Source organism: Callithrix jacchus, chromosome 4 (genome assembly GCF_049354715.1).
Source record: "Callithrix jacchus isolate 240 chromosome 4, calJac240_pri, whole genome shotgun sequence".
Lineage (NCBI taxonomy): Eukaryota > Metazoa > Chordata > Mammalia > Primates > Cebidae > Callithrix > Callithrix jacchus.
Window position 1 is genome coordinate 47,006,321 of NC_133505.1, and position 8,402 is coordinate 47,014,722.

At 43.9% G+C, this 8,402-nt stretch overlaps 1 protein-coding gene across 3 annotated transcripts in view; it reads right to left on the bottom strand.

Moving 5' to 3' along the window:
- Window positions 1-7,763, bottom strand: part of BTBD9 (BTB domain containing 9) — a 500,550-nt gene extending 492,787 nt beyond the window's left edge. For all 3 annotated transcript variants that reach the window (XM_054254942.2, XM_035297693.3, XM_008994362.5), the window contains exon 1: window positions 7,644-7,763. The gene's annotated coding sequence lies outside the window, so the exon portion shown is untranslated. The remainder of the gene's footprint in view (window positions 1-7,643) is intronic.
- Window positions 7,764-8,402: the final 639 nt, after the last annotated feature.

The following is an 8,402-nucleotide window of genomic DNA, read 5'->3' on the forward strand; positions in this document are numbered from 1 at the left end:
ATAACTTTGATTTTTTCGGGACCATGTTAACATTTCACATACTCAAAAAAGGATAATAAATAAAATTAAAAATGGAGAGAGGGGAGCCTAACATTAAACACAAAAAAGAATCAAATGAGGGGCCGGGCGCAGTGGCTCACGCCTGTAATCCCAGCACTTTGGGAGGCCGAGGCGGGTGGATCACAAGGTCAACAGATCGAGACCATCCTGGTTAACATGGTGAAACCCCGTCTCTACTAAAAATACAAAATTTAGCTGGGCATGGTGGCGCGTGCCTGTAATCCCAGCTACTCGGGAGGCTGAGGCAGGGGAATTGCCTGAACCTAGGAGGCGGAGGTTGTGGTGAGCCAAGAATGTGCCATTGCACTCCAGCCTGGGTAACAAGAGCGAAACTCCATCTAAAAAAAAAAACAGGACATAAAAGGCACATGGTTTCCTCCTTGCTCTCTCTTGCATCACTTGCTCTGATAAGCTCGCTGACATGTTGTAAGGATACTCATGGAACCCTATGAAAGTTCTGAGGTTCCCTGCCTATAGCCAGCAAGGAACCGAAGCCTCCTTGTGAGTGCACATCAACAGCCATGTGAGTGCACCATCTCGGAAGCAGATCCTCTAGCCCCAGCCCCAGCCCCAGCCCCAGTCCCAGCCCCAGTCAAGCCTTCAGATGACTGCTGTAACACTGGTCAAAAGTTTGATTGCATCTTGTTAGTGACTTAGCCAGAACCACCTAGCTAAGCTGGTCCTGAATTCCTGACCCACAATTCTCCCATGAGAGAATTTGATTTAACAGTTTTCCATTTGCAGAATTATAAATTTATAGAAATATTTACTGTAAAATTAACTGAAATTAACTACCATTTACAAAGATAATTATACCTCTCACTGGCCACAAACTACAGACAAACAGTTCCCATTCTGGAATTCAGTTACCTTATTAGTAAAATGGAGATAATGGACCAGGCATGGTGGCTCACACCTGTAATCCCAGCACCTTGGGAGGCCAAGGCAGGTGAATCACAAGGTCAGGAGATAGAGACCATCCTGGCTAACACAGTGAAACCCCATCTCTACTAAAAATACAAAAAATTAGCTGGGTGTGGTGGCACACGCCTGTAGTCCCAGCTACTCGGGAGGCTGAGGCAGGAGAATCACTTGAACCTGGGAGGGGGAGGCTGCAGTGAGCTGAGATTGCACCACTGCACTCTAGCCTGGGCAGCAGAGCGAGACTCTGTCTCAAAAACAGAAAAAAAATGGAGATAATGTCAAATTTACAAGGTTGTCATTATAAGGATTAAACAGTATATAGAAAGGGCCTTGCATAATACAGCCATTAGATAAACAGCAGTTTGTCTTTAATGACTCTTTTACTTATATGCATTATGAATATACTTCCCAAATGAAGAAAACAGAGACACAGACTGCCAGAATATTTTTGTGTCTCATATGCAGATGCAAAGGCAGCCCAGGGGGTTAATGTGGACTTATGACATGTTATAATTTCTGAAACATTACAACACCTTATGAGTTGCCATTAAAACCAAACACTTAGCTACTTAAGAAGCAGGAATACCTAGTTTGTAATCAACATTTATACAGCACTTATCATAGTCTTTGCATTACTCCAAATGTGTTCTTTCTCCTCTATCAAATTACAAATTTGATGGCTAAAAATAAAAAGATACATCTCTATAGTCTTCATGGCTCCTTGAATACATAAGGCTGAATGAATTCAACTTCAAGTCCTCAATGTCTCTTCCTTCAATATAATCTTAAGATTATAAAAGTCAGGCACCTTCGCCCGGACAATATGCATACATGTGTGCGCACTCATTTCCCCACCTAAAACCAGTCTTAGGTGTGCAAGGCAATTATCCTTTTCTCTATGTCCAGCACTTCACACGATTTCTGGCACATTGTAAATGCTTAATGAATGTTAGCTAAGAGATAAATGAAAGAGAACAAGCATCTAGGCAGAACAGCGAGTAGCTAAACCTGTCAGTCATGAAGCTCCAATGTGACTCCAATTTCACTCCTTTTACAAATGTGTTTATAATTTTGCAGTTACTGTTTTACTTCCTTATGTAGTGGAACTCTTTAAACTTCCTCTTAGAAACTAGGACTAATATGTGTGCTATATGCCAAAAGTCTTCAGTATATGCTAAAAGGCTTCAGTACATGTAAAACCCAAAGAATATTGGCAAGCAAGGAATATGCCCTTAGATTCAGATTCTTCTACATCCACGTTTCTGTGATTATAACTCTTCCTGTTTCTCTCCTGTGAGTTTTGCTCATTTCACCCATCTTACTTGCAAACTTCCCAGGAACAGGGAATACATTATTTGCTTCCCTTATAAGACTCAAGGTGCCTAACACAGGACACAGACTGGAATCCTGACACACATTATTAACAATTATTTTGCAAACTGGATTGTCATTTTTTTAAAAAAAGAAGGGAGAGGGCATCTAACACAAAGTCAAATGCACATAGCTGTACATCGGATATATGAAAGAAATATTCTGTATTTTGTGTGTGTGTAAAATTAGAAATCATATCCTCCCCATGAATCATCAGAGATAAAAGAGGATAAATAAAATCTGTGTGTGAGGTACATGCAATCATGCACCAGGACAGCATTAAGCAGCTTCAAAGGTTATTGATATGTATCAGGCATTATAATAGATTCTGGAGAAAACAAAAATAAGGTCTATGGAATTGGAAATCACATTGGTGGACCTAGAGAGTCCGGAGGCTGTTAAATTCTTATTCTTCTCTAAACTGTCTCCTGGTTCTCCATAAACTTCAACCACTTTGTTAGTGTTGGTTCCTTTTCTTTCACCTATCCTCTAAGACAGTGGTTCTCAAAGTGTGGCCCCAGGAATAGCAGCATCAGCATTATCTGGGAACTTGTTCAAAACACAATTTTTCAAGCCCCAGTCCACACCTACTTAATCAGAAACTATGGGGGTGAGACCCAGAAATCTGTGCTTTACCAAGGCCACCAGCCATTTCTTCCTTTTCTTTCTTTTTTTTTTTTTTGAGATGGAGTCTCGCTCTGTTGCCCAAGCTGGAGTGCAGTGGCCTGATCATGGCTCACTGCAATGTCCACCTCCTGGGTTCAAGTGATTCTCCTGCTTCAGCCGTCTGAGTAGCTGGGATTATAGGCAGGCACCAAGATACCCAACTAATTTTTGTATTTTTGGTAGAGATGGCATTTCACCATATTGGTCAGGCTAGTCACAAATCCTGACCTCAAGTGATCCACCTGCCTCAGCATCCCAAAGTGCTGGGATTACAGGCATGAGCCACCCTGCCTGGTCACCTCCAGCTCTTTCTAATGCATTTTCAAGTTTGAGAACTGCTATGGTTTGCATGTGTCCTGCAAAGTTCATGTGTTGGAGGAGACTTCATCCCCAAAGCAATTGCAGTGAGTAGTGGGACCTTTAGTGATTATGAAGGTTCCACTCTCATAAATAATGCCATTAGAGTGGGAATAGGTTCACAAGATGAATTCAGCCCCCTTCCCTCTCTTCTTACCCATGGCCTTCTGCCATGTTATGATGCAGCAAGAAGGCCCTCACCAGATACTGCCACATTGATTTTGGACTTCCCAGCCTCCAGAACCATCAGGAAATAAATTTCTCTTCTTTATAAATTAACCAGTCTGTTCTTTATAAATTAAACTTAGATCAGTTCTTGTCTTAGCTTGTTTTGTGCTGCTATTATGAAATATGAAATAGCACAAAACAAACTAAGACAAGAACTGATCTAAGTTTAAATACTGATTTAAGTGTCCAAAAGTTCCGTTCACCATCTTTTTCAGTTCTCATTCTCCATTATTCTGGGTAGTTGGGCCCTCTCCTACTATCTCTACATCTATTACTACTACTAACAATAACAGCAACAGCTGCCACTTATCATAAGCATTTATAAGACAGGCATTGTGTTAATCACTGTGCACATAGTACCTTTCTTAATCTCTACAACAGTTATTTAATTCAAATAGGAGGCCTACCCTTAGAGATGTTAAGTAACTTGCCCAAGGACAGCCAACCAATAAACAGCGTAACAGAGATTTGACCTGCCATCTTCCTAACTCCAAAGTACACTAAGTTAACTACTATACTAACATGCCTCCTAGAAGGCTGCTACTCCCATAACCTCAGCTGTCATTTATATTACAGTTGTCCCTAACCATCTCATAAACTCTGAAGTAGAATTTCCAGTTACTTAGTGTATCTCTCTATTTAAACACCCCATAGAAACCTCAAAATTAACACTGCCATTATTTCTTCTCTTCACTTCAAACCTGTTCCTCTTCCTGTGTTTTCTAACTTAATGTCATCATAAGCAAACAGCTGCTCAAACGACTTCTCACTCTCCCTCACCTCTAGCTGGTCATACATTTAGAGATTTTAATATCTAAAAATGTCTCCAAAATCTATCCATTCCTATTGTCCAATCTTTCTCACCTACATTCTAGTCACCCTGCCTCTCCCACAAACTGTCAACTTTCTGATTATGACTCTTGTTGGCTCTCCGTTGCCAATGGATGGGAGGAGTCTAGACTTTTTAAGATGGAGAAGACCCCCTCATCATTTGGCTCCAAAAATAACTTCCTGCCTCATCACTTCTCCCATGCAATAAGAAGTGATTAGGCCCTCATGAATGGATTAATGCCATTATAGCAGGAATGGGTTCATTATCTCAGGAATGGGTTCTTGAGTTTAGCCCTCTCCCCTCTCTCTTGCTTACAAAAAACAACTCAAGATATTTCCAAAAGTGCCATTTAATTTTAATATTCAGCAACTTTGCTTATGCTGGCCCCTCTGCCTGGGATGCTCTCTTCCCCCTCTACATGTGGCAAAATTCTATTTAACCCTCAGAGATAAGCTCCATCGCCTTCTTCTCAATGTGTTGCCTATCAATTTTTCTCCAGCCAAAGCGCTCTGCTCCCTCAACACATTATTCATTCCAACAGTGATTAGTTTATCACAACATATAATGGTTAGTGGTTTATCTCTTCTAAAGAACTCTTAGTATATTGAGGATATACTGTGTCTTAACCTCTTTTTGTCTTCCCAGCACCCAATAGAGTGGCAAGCCATAGCCAGCACCCAGTAAATATTTACTGAGTTGTTAAATAATGCAACATTTTCAGCTGTAACTTTGCACACCTTGGTTAGCAATTCGACTTCAGGTTTACACACCACTCAAAAGAACTTTCACATAACAGAAGATGTTATGAATAAAGACCAAGGGTTCAATATTCAGCATTAGTGTCTTTAATTATTCGGAAAACTCTTTTGTCAGTATTTTTAGGTATCCTTCATCAGAAAGACTCCTTTCCCAACTAACATTTGTATTTTTTACAGGATCAGCAGTAATGACAAACCTCAGAGAGATGAACCCAAGTAAAACTATGTCACTGAGTGTGACTGAATGATTACTGGTACATCACTTCAGTAAATTTCCAATAGAACGGCCCAAGTACATCAGGCAGATTTTAGAAACTTAGACATGCACCACTGACTACCTAAAATTCATGCACATTTGTGAGATATTTATCCCAATTAGTAATTGAAATCAAAAGTGCATTAACAACCTGATATTGGTTCAAGTGTAATATCCTCCACTTTCAAGTAAGGATAACACTTATTCTTGTCAAAGACTATACTCTGATTAATACAATCTTTTTCCCACCTTACAAGAAGCCTCTATCTTGTTAACAGTGGGATCCTGATAGGCCTGCCTTAGTCCTTAACACTTTGCCTTCCCAACCTGCTAAGCCATCTCTCTCCAGTAATCTGCTATAAGAGACCTTCTGCTCCAGATACCAGACACAAAAGTCTTTTTGGTATATCCTCCAACAACCAAATTCACATTATTATTTTCTCAGCCTCTGGTTTATTTCTTTTTTAATTTAAATTTTACACTTCTTCCAGAGACCAACTCAAATCTTACCCCTTTCAAAGAGTTCCCTAACTCAGCCTACACATCCTATCTTTTCCGATTTTCTACTACATGTATAGTCCTCAAACAGCACTGGTTACATGCTACTTAACTTGGTTTTATAATTATTTTATATATATCTTCTAGATAGACTACTGCTCTCAACGAAAAAAAGAAAAAGATTGGTCTTCTATGTTATTTGTAACTCCATAATTCTCTTCCCACATCTATCATGATACTGCGCAGAGGGAGGCACTTGAATTAAGTACTTGATGGACTGAACTAAATGCTTTCTATAAACAGCTACACCACTTGAGCACAGTGTGATATATAACAAATAGCCATTGCATGCCTACTCTGTGGCAAGCACCTTTTTCCTATGTGTTGGACATAGGGCAAGGAAGAGAACACAGGTGACTCCTGTCCTAAAACTATTACAGTGCAAGGAGGAAGACACTTCGAATTTCGAGTAATAAGTGTTACAAAGCAAGGTTATTACTGGTTCCAAGAGGCAACATATTTTACAGATCCTCAGTTATGAAACTGAATCATACAATCTTAGACCTAAATGAGAACCTTGAACTTATTTTCCTCAATCCTCTTGCACAAAACATTAGATTTCAGTACAGTCTATCTTTTCACTGGTTCTAATTGCCTTAATCAACAGAAAGAAAAGATTGGCTTCTTCCCTGTCTCCAATACTCCTTGCTCCCAAGTATGGTCCTAGAACCACCATACATCTACCCATGACAGAGTCCGGAGCACTGAGAAGAGAGCACCGGGCTGATGATGTGCTGCACCTTTACACTCTGGGTTCTCCCATCAACACTTTCCAGCCCACACAGTGAACAGAATCCGTATTTTCTGCCCAGAAAACAGCAGCCTGTACTACCTTTAGGGAAAACAAACAAACAAACAAAACATGCTTCCATACTTCCTTGGCCCTACTAATGACAAAAGCACAACACGGTTCTGGGAAATTTAGCAAGAGATTTGAGTCTAAGAGGAAGTAACAAACGAGGATGCCTATCAGCACCTTGGTCTAAAAATCTGTAGCAACAATATACTAAAACGCCAAGGAAACAGATGCACATGCATATGAAGTTGGAAACTCTAGGCAACAGGTTGGCTGCCCCGGATCTACACTGACAGGTCACCCTCCCTAGGTCGTGGGTGTGTCTGACGCCGCACGCAAGCACTGATTCACAACTCTCTCCATAACAACCAGCTCCTACTCAGAGGCTGGCCAGGGCAGGGGAGATGAGGGCCCCATCAGTCCCAAACTTTCCGAACCCCCACCCCAGAGGCCGGGGTTTCGGCTCCTCTTGGTCCCGGGCACCGTCGTCTCAGACAGGATGCGAGGCTACTAGGGAATCTGGGCTGCTCCTGATTCGAACTCCTTTCTTTGGGAGGCTGGGAGAGTCGCCCCGAACCCCCGAGACATCTACTTCCCACTACACCTTCGTGGACTGCGAGCCTTTCCCAGACCCCGGCTACCGCTTCCCAGAGCACCGGGCCCAGAGACTGACTCTCGTCAGTCCCCGTCTGCGCTCCTTCCCCGCCCCCGGAAAAAGCGGCGGAGGGGCGGAGAGCGGCGCGCGCAGATACGGCGGGGGCGCGCCTCCCCGCGCCCCGGGCCCGCGCAGCAGGTGCGGCCAGGCCCCACCTCCCCTGCGAAGCGCCGGCTACTCACCCCAACGATGTTCCTCTGCGACCTAGCCGCCGGCACAGACGCCTCTTCCGCCCGCTCCGCACCCCCCTCTTTGCCACCGCCCCCTTGGTCGCTGCCTTGGCCGCCGTCCTCGCCCCCGCCGCCGTCGCGGCGCGCGTCCACCCTCACGCACTCCGCCGTGGCCGCGCACGCGTCACTGCGCGCTGGCGTCACTTAGCAACCGATTGACCGCCGGCTGCTGGGTCCGGGGGTGCAGGCCCGGAAGGTCGCCAGAAGCGGCTTCTGCGGCTTTTCCGCACCGGCCCGACCTTCTGCGCTTCGAGAGCAGGGGACCCCAGGGTGTGGCTGCCCTGCCGGCACCTGGCTCCCGGTAAGTCGCGTCACCATACGTCACTGTATGACGTAACCGGCGCGCGTCACTACGGATGGGAAGGTCCTGGGCGCCTGTGGAGTGACCTCGTCAAGACCGCCGCAGACCCGATCGGCAAGTTATTGGAGGTGCAGGAAGGTTCTCCTAGGAGTAGGACCAGAAAGGGCTGAGAGCGTGGTTAATGTCGAGGCTGCTAAGTGACGCTCGTTAACTGCCCCAACTTTGACTCTCAGTTTCCTCTTTCAGTAAAAGGGCATAATAATACTGGTCCAGCCTAAGCTGGAGAGTTGTGAGGTGAAAATGAAATAAGTCTGCAAAGGTACTTTGTAAGTATAAAGCCCATTCGACTTGGTGGCTCACGCCTGTAATCCCAGCACTTTTGGGAGGCAAAGGTGGGTGGATCGCTTGAG